This window comes from Pongo pygmaeus, chromosome 19 (genome assembly GCF_028885625.2).
Source record: "Pongo pygmaeus isolate AG05252 chromosome 19, NHGRI_mPonPyg2-v2.0_pri, whole genome shotgun sequence".
In the NCBI taxonomy this organism is placed as follows: domain Eukaryota; kingdom Metazoa; phylum Chordata; class Mammalia; order Primates; family Hominidae; genus Pongo; species Pongo pygmaeus.
Window position 1 is genome coordinate 55,660,381 of NC_072392.2, and position 13,555 is coordinate 55,673,935.

The window sequence follows — 13,555 nt, forward strand, 5'->3', positions numbered from 1 at the left end:
ACACAAAATATGATACGGGATTTTCTTTTTTTACAAAGGGCATTGTTGGGAGAATTGGTGAAACATGAACAAGATGAGATAATAGTTTTGATTCAATATTAATTTCCTGATTTTGATCATTGTACTGTGGTGACTGCAAGAGAATTCCTTGTTTTTAGGAAATAACACAGTGAAGGTCTGAGGTGTAAAGGGGCATCGTATCTCTCAGTTACTCTGAAAAGGTTCAGAAAGAGGGAGAGGAGAGAAAGCAAGTGTGATTGAATGTTCACATCTGGGAAATCTGGATGAGGGTTAGAGAGGAGTCCTTTGTACCATTTTCACAACTTTTCTATAAGTCTGAAATTCAGTAAAAAGAAATACTTTAAAGAAGAAAATGTGCAATATTTAAAATATATATGATGAATATAAAATACTGGGAAGAGGTTAGGTGTGGTGGCTCACACCTGTAATCCCAGCATTTTGGGAGGCTGAGGTGGGTGGATCATCTGAGGTCAGGAGTTTGAGACCAGCCTGGCCAACATGGTGAAACCCTGTCTCTACTAAAAATACAAAAAATTAGCCGGGCGTGGTGGTGCATGCTTGTAATCCCAGCTACTTGGGAGGCTGAAGCAGGAGAATTGCTTGAATGCGGGAGGCAGAGGTTGCAGTGAGCCGAGATCGCACCATTGCACTTCAGCCTGGGCAACAAGAGTGAAACTCCATCTCAAAAAAATAAAAAAATAAAATAAAATACAAAAATTAGCTGGGCGTGGTGGTGGGTGCCTGTAATCCCAGCTACTCAGGAGGCTGAGACAGAAGAATCACTTGAACACAGGAGGCAGAGGTTGCAGTGAGCCAAGATAGTGCCACTGCACTACAGCCTGGACAACAGAGTGAGACTCTGTCTCAAAATAAATAAATACAAAAAAAAAAAAAACAAACAAGACTGTGAAGAAATGTACCAGACTTCTATTTCTTAGCTGAAAAATTGTGAATGGTTTTTGGTATACTGTATTCTCTCTATTAACTGTATATATATATAATATTTATGATTTTTAAACAGACCCATTTTTGCTAGCATTTTAATGTATATAAATAGGACAAACTGTTTTTTCTTCCTTAACCTCTTTGATTCTTTGATATTTTCAAGGTTGATAGCAATGTAATGATTAAATAATGTTTTTTTGGTCTGAAACTGACTTGTAAATGATTGCCCACTTGCCTGCATCAAACAGTCATATAAGTGGAATGAATAATGGAGAATTCTGATTTTACTCCATGCATCCTGTAGCTTTATTGGAAAGGTTAGATTTGTAGATTAGTAATTTCATATTTCCATATAAAAGAGAAACCTAAATTATAATGTACAATATCACAGTAATTCAGTATGGTATACCTTTAAGTGAAGGAAAGTACTAGATGTTGAGAACTATTGTTCAAACTGTTGCCCGGCCAATAGTTTGATCTCTAAATGGGTGTATTCCACTTTAAGCCTCATAAGTTTAAATTGAGGCCAGGTGCGGTGGCTCATGCCTGTAATCTTAGTACTTTGGGAGGCCAAGGCAGGTGGATCACCTGAGGTCAGAAGTTCAAGACCAGCCTGGACAACATGGTGAAACCCCGTCTCTATTAAAAATACAAAAATCAGCCAAGCGTGGTGGTGGGCACCTGTAATACCAACTACTCAAGAGGCTGAGGCAGGAGAATTGCTTCAGCCTGGGAGGCAGAGGTTGCAGTGAGCCAAGATTGTGCCATTGCACTCCAGCCTGGGAGACAAGAGCATACCTCCATCTCAAAAAAAAAAAAAAAAAAAAAAAAAGTTTAAATTAAAAACTGTGCAGGTTTTATATTTTTTTCAATAAAACTATAAAAATCCTAGGTCAGAAGTCGTCAACTCAGCCTCATGCCTCTAGGCAGAACCATAATTAAGTTATCCTGGACAGGTAATTGTCCATTCCAGTGAGTCTGTAACAAGCTCAGTAATCCATTCCTGTAATATTTTTTCATCAGAAACTTTATTTGGTCTAATTCAAGTATTTTCCTTTCAGTTTAATTTAATTTCATCTGACTTTGTTACATATAGGAATTTATTCTACTGTAGAAAATTATGTAATAAATGTCCTTGTGCCATCATTTCATGTTATTCATGATCATCCTGATAAAACATGGCTTCATTGCATAGTCAGCATTAATATTATTTGCACATATTAACTGTATTTTCTTTCTTTTATGTTATGAGAGTATAATGATTTACTATTACACTGCTCACTTTTTTGATAACTGCATATGGCACAGTATTTTGACAAGGCAAAAATGATCTTCATGCGTTTATCTATAACCTCTGACCATATGATGTCATAGTAATTTCAGCTCATACAGATGACTTATGTTGAGTTAGATTATTAAAGAATGTTGAAACGTAGCAGCCAACAAACATGAAAAAATGTTCAACATCACTAATCATTAAAGAAACAAATCAAAAGCACAATGAGATACCATCTCATACCAGTCAGAATGGCTACTATTATTATTATTAATTTTTTATTTGAGACAGGGTCTTGCTTTGTCACCCAGGCTGGAGTATGGTGGTGTGAACATGGCTCACTGCAGCCTCAACCTCCTGGGCTCCAGCGATCCTCCTATGTCAGCCGCTCGTAGCTGGGACTTACAGGCATGTGATACCATGCCCGGCTAATTTTTGTATTTTTTAGTGATGGGGTCTTGCCATGTTGCCCAGGCTGGTCTTGAACCCCTGAGCTCAAGCCATCCACCCACCTCGACCTCCCAAACTGCTGGGATTACAGACATGAGCCACCATGCCTAGCCCAGAATGGCTATTACTAAAAAGTCAAAAAATAATGCATGCTGGCAGGCAGGGCACAGTTGCTCACACATGTAATCCCAGCACTTTGGGAGGCCGGGGTGGGCAGATTGCCTGAGCTCAGGAGTTTGAGACCAGCCTGGACAACATGGTGAAATGCCATCTCTACTAAAATACAAAACATTAGCCGGCGTGGTGGCGTGCGCCTGTAGTCCCAGCTACTCGGGAGGCTGAGGCAGGAGAATTGCTTGAACTGGGGTGGCAGAGGTTGCAGTGAGCTGAGATCGCACCACTGTACTTCAGCCTGGGTGACAGAGTGAGACTCAGTCTCAAAAAAAAAAAAAAAGATGCTGGCAAGGCTGTGGAGAAAAGGGAATGCTTATACACTGTTGGTGGGAATGTGAATTAGTTCAACCTCTGTGGAAAGCAGTTTGAAGATTTCTCAAAGAACGTAAAACAGAGCTACCATTTGACTCAGCAATACCATTGCTAGATACTTACCTAAAGGAAAATAAATCATTCCACCAAAAAGACACAGGTGCTTCTATGTTCACTGCAGCACTATTCACAACATCAAAGACATGGACTCAACGTAGGTGCCCATCTATGATGGATTAGATAAAGAACATGTGGTACATACACTCCATTCACTACTACACAGCCATAAAAAAGAATGAAATCATGTCCTTTGCAGCAGCATGGATGCAGCTGGAGGTCATCATCCTTAGAGAATCGAGGCAGGAGCAGAAAACCAAATACCACATGCTCTCACTTGTAAGTGGAAGCTAAACATTGGATACACATGGACATAAAGATGGGAACAATAGGGCGGGCGGTGGCTCTCTCCTGTCATCCCAACGGTTTGGGAGGCCGAAGTGGTCAGATTACCTGAGGTCAGGAGTTCAACACCAGCCTGGCCAACATGGTGAAACCCCATCTCTACTAAAAACACAAAAATTAGCCAGGGGTGGTGATGTGTGCCTGTAGCCCCAGCTGCTCGGGAGGCTGAGGCACAAGAATTGCTTGAACCAGGGAGGTGGAGGTTGCAGTGAGCCGAGATCGCACCACTGCACTCCAGCCTGGGTGAAGAGAGAGACTCTGTCTCAAGTAAATACATTAAATAAATAAATAAATGGGAACAATAGACACTGGAGACTGTTGGGTGGTGGGAGGAAGCAGGGCAGGAGCTGAAAAACTACCTATTGGATACTATGTTCATTATCTGGGTGATGGGATAAATCATACCCCAAACCTCAGCATCACACAATATACCAAGGTAACAAACCTGCACATGTTCCCCTGGTATTCAAAATACAAGTTGAAAGAAAAAAGAATGTTGAAATATATGTAGACCAGAGCATATGATAACCCACGGTTGTCTCCATGATTTTGAGTGACCTGTCATTTTACTGGTGTTTAACTGTTGTTAGTGTCTGGCACAGTATTTAGGACTCAGTGTAGAAATAAGCATGAGTAATACTCTGGTCACTGTACATCTCTCATTCATAAAATGCCCCTTAAAAGACTGGGTGCAGTGACTCACACCTGTAATCCTAACACTTTGGTAGGCCGAGGGGGGAAAGATCACTTGAGGCCAGGAGTTCGAGACCACCCTGGCCAACATGACCAAACTCCATCTCTACTAAAAATACAAAAATTAGCTGGGCGTGGTGGTGGGTGCCTGTGATCCCAGCTACTTGGGAGGCTGAGGCAGGAGAATCGCTTGAACCTGGAAGGCAGAGATTGCATCACTGCACTCCAGCCAGCCTGGGTGATAGTGAGACTCTGTCTCAAAAACTATAGAAATTTAAAAAATTTAATAAATAAAATATACCTTAAAAGTGACACAGTCTAGTCTCTTATCTGTCTGGACATCATGCTACCCCGCATTCTCCTTCCCTGCCACACTGAACCACGTGTAGCGCCAGAAAACCTCAATAGTTCATGTTGGCAAGGATGGGTTCTCATCAAAGCAGGCCTGTCAGAGAGATGGGGAAATATGCAAGGTGCTAGGCACATAAGTATGGGCAACAGGAGTGTCCAGAGATGAGACTAAAAGGGCCACGTAGTGAAGGGCCTTGAATTTCACACAAGAGAGTGCAGATTGAATCCTTAAGAATTAATGGAAGCATTATGAAGGGAGACTAAAGAAGCATTGTGCAGATTTAGATTTGAGGAAGAGCTCTCTACAGGCGAGTAGTGGAATGGAGGGGTGGGGTGGGGAAGAATGAATGGCAAAGGCTTGATTTAAGACAATGAAGTGAAAGGGGTGGAAATGTGAATTATCAAAGGATATTTCCCAGCACTTTGGGAGGCCGGGGTGGGCGGATCATGAGGTCAGGAGATCAAGACCATCCTGGCTAACATGGTGAAACCTCATCTCTACTAAAAATACAAAAAATTGGCCAGGCATGGTGGCAGGTGCCTGTGGTCCCAGCTACTCGGGAGGCTGAGGCAGGAGAATGGCGTGAACTCGGGAGGTGAGCCTGCAGTGAGTCAAGACTGCACAACTGCACTCCAGCCTGGGCGACAGAGTGAGACTGTGTCTCAAAAAAAAAAAAACCAGAAAAAAGAGGATTGGGTGGTTGATTGAACATGGAAGGAAAAAAAAGATAAGGATGAGTTCCAGTTTCTTTTCTTTCTTTTTTTTTTTTCTTTGTTTGAGACCAGGTCTTGTTCTGTTATCCAGGCTGGAGTGAGTGCAGTGGCACGATCATAGTTCACTACAGCCTTGAACTCCTGGGCTCAAGGGATTCCCCCTGCCTTGGCCTCCAATAATGTTGGGATTACAGGTGTCAGCCACCACACCCGGCCCCAGTTTCTGATTTACACCTTGGGGTGCATTGTGATCCCAGAGACTGCTCCATTATACTGCCTCTCTAAGAGTCATTCTATTTAGGGTGTTCTCACTGAATCAGATGTGATTCTTGGTTGGAAGTAACAGAAGCCGTCTCTGGCTGTCTTAAGAAGTATTTATGAAAGGTCTGTGAGAGAGTGCTAGTTGTTATTTAATTTCTATTCTTTCCTTTTTACTCAGGAAAGAGTAGAAAGCTTCCAGTAAGAACCCTTGGCATATAAGACCACTTTCCCCAGCCTCCCTTGCAGCTAGGTCTAGCCATGTGACTAAGTTCTGGCCAGTGGGATATAAACAGAAGTAATGTGTGCAACTTCCTACACTTATCCTTTTTTTTTTTTTTTTTTTTTTTTTTTTTTTTTTTTTTTTTTGAGACAGGGTCTCACTCCATCATCCAGGCTGGAGTGCAGAGGCACAGTCTCAGCTGACTGCAACCTCTGCTCCACCCTGGAGCTCAAGCTCAAACCTCCTAAGTAGCTGGGACTACAAGTGCATGCCACCATGCCTAGCCTTTTTTTTTTTGAGATAGAGTCTCATTCTGTTGCGTGGGCTGGAGTGCTGTGGTGTGATATTGGCTCACTGCAACCTCTGCCTCCCGAGTTCGAGTGATTCTCCTGCCTTAGCCTTCCAAGTAGCTGGGATTACAGGTGTGTGCCACCACACCTGGCTAATTTTTGTATTTTTAGTAGAGATGGGGTTTCACCATGTTGCCCAGGTTGCTCTTGCACTCCTGAGCTCAAGTAATCCACCTACTTTGGCTTCCCAAAGTGCTTATAGGTGACAGCCACTGCACCCAGCCTAAACTTATCCTTGAAGGGTGAAGGTATATACTTCTTCCTTTTTCCCATTACTTATGTGATGGCTGCAGCTCCATCGTGGACAATGTGGAAGTCCATACCTTGGGGATGGCAAAGCAGACAGAGTATTCTGGGTTCCAGATCGACCATAGCATCCTAAAATGCCTATGTTCAAACTTTTATGTGGAAGAGAAATAAACTTGTGCCTTAAGTATCCATTATTTTTGGTTTCTGTTACATGCAACAGAACCCCTATTTCAATAACACAGGTAGGCATCAGAGACTGACCAACAGGACAGAAGGCTAGAGGGCTTTGAATACAGTTGGATACAGGGGCACCATGGAGGTGAGACAGCAGAGACACCCAGCCTCAGTACCACGCTCCTGCCACTAGGAGCAATCTGACTCCCAGATGGCCCCAGTCTGGTTCACTCACTCAAGATGCAAAGTCCTGGTAGGGGGCACTTTCTTGCTCAAATTGGGTCATGTGTCTCCTCCCCAGGGGCACCAAAGGGCAGCTGGAGGAAGGACCTAGCCTTCTGCTTCTGTATTGGGCATGAGCATTGGGAGGTGTGTTCCAGGGATAACCCATGCATTAACAAAACATACAACAGGAAATTCCTTCCAAGGGCATACTGAGCTGCTGATAGGAAGGGGGAAGCGGGGGGAATGGTGGACAGCCGGAAGAACACAACATATGTCTACTACATTTAACTTCTTATGCATACTGAATCACGGCAAATTAAGAGAGGCTATCATGTTTTATTTTCCCATTTAACTTGAAGCTTTCTTACTTCAGTGGACCCATTTTGCCTTAAAACATTGCAGTTTTCTTTCATAATACCCTTTAAGTGGCACACATTTATCATGTCTTCTAAATTCTGTTGCAAGTAAAGATATTCACAGGCTGCTTATAGTACTCATATGCTATACCTTCCTTTTTGGCAATAGAATCATGGAAAATAATGGCAAGATTGTATAAAAGCTACAATCACAATTCTGTCTTTGGATCTTTAAAATACTTCTTAAGAATAGCAGGAATATTTTCTATATATAAAAAGAAATCTTAGCAACTAAAATGTTATCAGTATCCTTTCAAAAGCTAGTATTAATCTTGGCAATCCTGTATTTTAACACGACACTTTTATTGCATTTCAGAAAAAAAAAAAAAACTTACAAAGAATTCAATCCCTCAATTTATTTGAAAAAAAAAATAAACTATTCATCATTAACAGGAAGACTATCAGATGGGCCCAAAGTGCAGTTGTTGAAAATGAGCATTTTTGGTGATCAGTTCAGTCTCATTACTGTTCTGTTGTAGTTATCTGACAATTTCTGGAAAACGACTCTTAATGCTTGCTTTTTAAATGTGTCCAAAATTAGTAATACTAGCTGAGATGCCAATAATTTGCAAATGAGCCTAACTGTTGCTCAAAACTAAGAAACCATTCGCAGTCACACCAAGTAAAACATCTAATTTTGTAGCTGTAGTATTTTCATTAAAATAGTTCACAGATAGAAACAAAACTTTCTTCTTCCCTCTCTCTTCCTTTCTTTCCTCTTAATCAAATCTGAGCTAATAGTTAAACATGAAGTTTTGCAACCATTTCTTTTTTCTTTCTTTCTTTCTTTTTTTTTTTTTTTTTGAGACAGGGTTTTGCTCTGTTGCCCAGGCTGCAGTGCAGTGGTGGGATCCTGGCTCACTGCAACCTCTGCCTCCTAAGTTCAAGCGATTCTCCTGCCTCAGCCTCCCGAGTAGCTGGGGGTACAGGTGCCTGCCACCATGTCCGGCTAATTTTTGTATTTTTAGTAGAGACAGGGTTTCACCATATTGACCAGGCTGGTCTCCAACTCCTGACTTTGTGATCCGGCCTCCTCGGCCTCCTAAAGTGCTGGGATTACAGGCGTAAGCCACCGCGCCTAGCCGTTTTGCAGCCATTTCTAATGAAAAATCATGTGCCCTGTTAGAGCAAGAATTGTTTAAATATTTGTCTATTATGCTAACAAATGTAAAGAATGTGGAAATTAGCCTTATGGTTCCTCCCTGAAGAGCTGGTATTTGTGTTTTATGTTCTACTGTGCAATTGTAGCTGCTCTGACCACTGGTTCCATTTTAACAGAGTGATCTTTTATACAGGCTTTTCACACTGAAGATCAAGAAGCTACAAAGCTGGTAACAAACTGATATTTCTTTAATTGACTGTGTTAAGTATTGTCAGATTATCCACCACAAGCAATATTTTTATTTCATTTGTGACATAAATTGTGGCAAATGTTATGTCTCTGTAAAAATCGATGTCGAATTTGAATAGGTAATATAAGCACATGATATAAAGTTAAAGACATATAAAAAAGAGTATACAATAGAAAGTTTCCACCTCCCATCTTTGTCACCCAGTCATCTAATTCCCCTTTCTAAAAACACTTACCAGCTTCACATGTATCATTGCTGATATTATCTGAGAATATACTAACACATTTTAAGATGGTATCAGCCAGGCGCAGTGGCTCACGCCTGTAATCCCAGCACTTTGGGAGGCCAAGGTGGGAAGATCATGAAGTCAGGAGATCGAGACCATCCTGGCCAACATGGTGAAAACCCCGTCTCTACTAAAATACAAAAAAAATTAGCTGGGCGTGGTGGTGCATGCCTGTAGTCCCAGCTACTCGGGAAGCTGAGGCAGGAGACAACGTACTTTTGTTGCAGCAATTAATTAAGACAATGCAAATCCTCATTAGTTGCATCACTTTGACAAATCAGTCAAACCTCTTTCTTCTACCAACACCACCACTACCACCACTGCCACTGCCCTCCACTGTACTCCTAAAAAGAGTGGCTACTTTTTGGGATTCTTAATTTCTCAAAGTCACTATGTGGAAGCCAAAGCAACTCCACGTTGGATGCTAACCCACCATATTGACTTCAGATTAACCTCTGCTCTGGGAAGGCCATTAAGATGTCCAGTTTGTCTATTATTCATTGTGTAAGAGCACATACTTACTGTAAATCCTGCTCTTAGGTCAAAACAGCTTTGATGTTATCATACTTTAATTGCTTGCACATCACTTCTGAATCATGTATTCCCCTTCCCTGCGGTATATCAGCCCTGGGTCTGCACGGTAATGGTGCAGGGATCCACCATCTCATCTCCACTCCACCAGAGACACAGACATGGCTTCTGTTTGTAAGTCCCTATTAAATGTAACTTTCCTTTTGTTTGTTTGTTTCTTTGTTTTTTTGTTTTTGTTTTTTTAAGACAGAGTTTTGCTCTTGTTGCCCAGGCTGGAGTGCAATGGCACGATCTCGGCTCCCTGCAACCTCCACTTCCTGGGTTCAAGCGATTCTCCTGCCTCAGCTGCCTGAGTAGCTGGGACCACAGGCATGTGGCACCACACCTGGCTAATTTTTTGTATTTTTAGTAGAGATGGGGTTTCTCCATGTTGGTCAGGCTGGCCTCGAACTCCCAACCTCAGGTGATCTGCCCGCCTTGGCCTCCCAAAGTGCTGAGATTACAGGCGTAAGCCACCACGCCCAGCCACTTTGTAAGAGATAGGATTTGTCAGCTGCTTTCTTCAGCCTCTCAGCTTCATTGTACTTTGGGAGTAGGCTTGCATAGATTTGCCTGCCATGGAACAACTATGAAATTTTTTCTGAAAGAATGGCGTGTTATAGTTGTTGAACACTATAGTCATATTACATTTAGGGAGTGCCAGCCCGTGCTGTATTTCAGATGTAATTTCATTCCTTCCTATAGGCTGGTGAGGCCGGAAGACTTTGGGGTGACATCATTGTGCATTTTGTTGGCGTAAGAGAAGGTAATATTTGTGAGTCTTGGTGTTTCAGCATGAAACTGAGAAAGGGAAGCTCAGTGAAGAGGAGAACAATGGTAGAGTGGACATATTATTGTTTGGAGTTGGACCAGCCTGAAATGAGTAAAGATTTCTGGGCCGCCAATGACTGTCCATTGCACAGATCCAAGCATACCAGTCAGAAAGCCACTTCCCAGGGAGCATCATGTAGCTTTTAGACTCCAGGGACACCACAAGCCACTATCAGGTGAGAGGTGCAATTGTTACAACCCAGCATAGAGGCCCCCTCTTTATTTCTCAAAGTTTTGGGAGACCCCAAGACCTATAGCCTTTATTTTAGGGACTGTTTAATCGGCTTGGCAGAGAAAGAGACTATGTAATTGACCCAGGTCTTTTGAGCTCTTAGCATTAACCAAGATCCTGTAACATAGGCAGATCTAGCCCTTTTGTTTCTATTTCTATATTTAACATCAATTTATATTAAAGTTTTGCAAAAATTTAGCTTTTGGCTAAAGTCAGCTTTTGGCCACAGCTGTTGGTCAGCAGGGAAACAGAAGGAGAAGGGGGATTTTCACACTTAGCAAGCAACTCATGTGTGCCAGTTGCACAAAAGCAGGGTTATAGTGAGATATCCACTTCCCATTAGAGAAACCAGGGAGCTGGAACTCAGAGAACGTAAGTGATTTGCTCACAGTCAAGGCTTGTGAGTGGCAGTGCTGGGATTGGAGCCAGGCTAACTTGGCCCTGAGGACCATATGGAATAGAAACCTTCTCTATGATGCCCCAACAGACACACATACCCATGGCGTTTCAGGTCCACTCTCAGGTTGCTTCTGCTGGGGCCTTATGTGCCTGAGGGCAGAAACTCATAATCATTTGAGGACCCACGTGGTGTTGCAGTCCAGCATGACCATTTCAAAGTCTAACCACTCCTGCATCTGCAAAATGGCATTTTCCCTGCTGGGTGTCTAGGGTAGGGTAGCATCCTACCCTGTACGGTTCCTAGCTGGGGCCCCTGTCACCAGGGAAATGGTGCTGGTTCTCACCCAGAAACAGATAAAGAGGAAGTGTCTCTGCTGAATAAGAACAGGTATGCATGCCTATCCCGACTCCCCACTCCCTGGATGAAGTGGGGCCTCCTGACATCGTTGATGTTTGTGACGCTATCCCAGGTTGCACTGGCAGCAGCCAACACCAGGGTTTTCCAGTGGCTGAAGTCCAACACGTGGTTAATGTCATTGCCTTTTCCTCCCTTCCTCGGGATCAGAGGAATAAACGTCTCTTACTTAGAACTGTTCCACACAGACTTAGAGTGGCAGAGGAGTACCTTAACCTATCAAAAGCTATTTTGAGCAAAAGCCACTTTGTGTCATTGAAGCTATAGAACTGAGCCACACGAGGGAACTGTTAAAGTCCCAGGGTCAAGGACCGGGTACCTATGTTATCCCAACAGCGCAGAAGCACAGCCTGAGTCTCTTCTTTGGCTGAGCCAAGGGTGTGCTGGAGAGGCCTGAGAGAAGAAGGAGCAGCCCTTGTGACCAGTGCCCTTTTGGTTCACAAGGAATGTCTCCTCTTGTTTAAGTGACTTGGCTGAGCTCGCTACTTCTGCTTTGAGAGTCCAATATCAGGATCAAGACTTTAATTATCCCCAATTTACAGATAATGAAACCATATTGGGCAGGAAAGAAAGTCACCCCAGGAGAGCGAGTTGGACCTGGGCACTGGCTGAGGACAAAGTGGAATGATAATTTGGGATGTAGCTTGTTAAGGGGCCTCACAAGTGTTCTTGTGATCCAGGTGTCGATAGAGCAGAAAAGTTGCCAGGGAGATGAGGGTAGGGTGCACTGCGAGAGTGGGAGAAATTAAAGAGAACATGCAACAAAGCCTGGGACACTGGGAGGTGGATGGAGCACCCTGTTTTGTGCTACAGGAGAAGAGAGCAAGAAAAGGAATCTGTGTTAAATCCCGACAGCCTGCAGGAGAAGCAAATGCCCTTCATTTTGTTCATCAGTGGTGAGACTGGCATCCCTGTAGCCTTGAGAAACCATGCTAGTGTGGATGCCAGCTCACTCCAGCGGGCCTGACTGGGAGACCTTGGGCTGGGGTTCTGGTCTGGGGCTCCTAGGCCTGATGGGAGGAGAGTTCAGCCCAGGTTTCCTGTACTTCAGCTCGTATGCAGACGATGGTCATTGTTGAAATGAGAGACTCAAAGGAAGCTGGAACCTGAACTTTTTTGTTGTCTCACATGGACACCTGTGTTCAGTTTCGGGTTCCACCTCTTGCTGACTGTGTGTTCTTAGGTGACTCACTTAAACCTTTCTGAGTCTCCTTTTCTTCATTTATAAAATAAAAGACATAACATTTATGTCAGATATTGTCCTGAGCATTAAATGGGAGAATGAGCAAGCCTCTTCTGCATTCCCCTGGCTTCCAGTGGGTGGAGGCCAGAGAAGCTGCTAAACATCCCGCCAGGTGCAGGACAGCCCCCATCACAAAGAATTGTCTGGCCCCTGATGTCAGTAATGCAGTATTGAGGAACCCTGGTGTGGGGGAAACAGAATAAACTCAGAAGCTTGGCAGATCTCAATTCCAACCCTGGTTGTACCACCTCCAGCAGGCCTTGGTCAGGGAATAGTATCTAGCTAAAATTCATTGACTTCATTTTGTTTTCATTGAATTTATGTTTTACTGGCTTTCCATTAGTGAGAGTGATACAAATTTCCTTTAAATATGAAGTTGTAAATATAAACAGGTAGGCCATTCACAGAAATATCTAAATTATGTCATAGGAAAAGTGGCACTCTCTCATATGGCAATAATTATGACAGAGGCAGGCAAATGACCTGCGTGACCTGGAGTGACCTGAGCACTGACTCCCAAACGCCCTCTGTAGGATGTCCTGCATCCCCCAGACCCTTTCCTGGGTCCTCCTGTGCCCTATCACCCCCTAGACCATCCAGACCTCAGGCCACCCACCTCTCCGTTACCAGAGCAGCCTCCGTTCCTGAACGTGCTGGTCACCAGCAACAGCAGCTGCTCCTCCTCCAGGCAGTTCAGCCTGTACTTGTTCATACAGAGAACGTGGATGGCACTGAGGTAGACATAAGCCTTCAGCTCCCAGGAGACACTGTGAGCTTCCTACCCTGCCCAGACACTCTGGGCTTCCCCCCACACCTCCCCCAGCCTGGCGCTCCTGTGCTCACCTGTCTCTCCCAGTGCCCAGCACAGGCATGACACGGAGGAAGCGAACAGACCGATTTGAACACATCATCCCGGATTCTCCGTTCCCTCTCA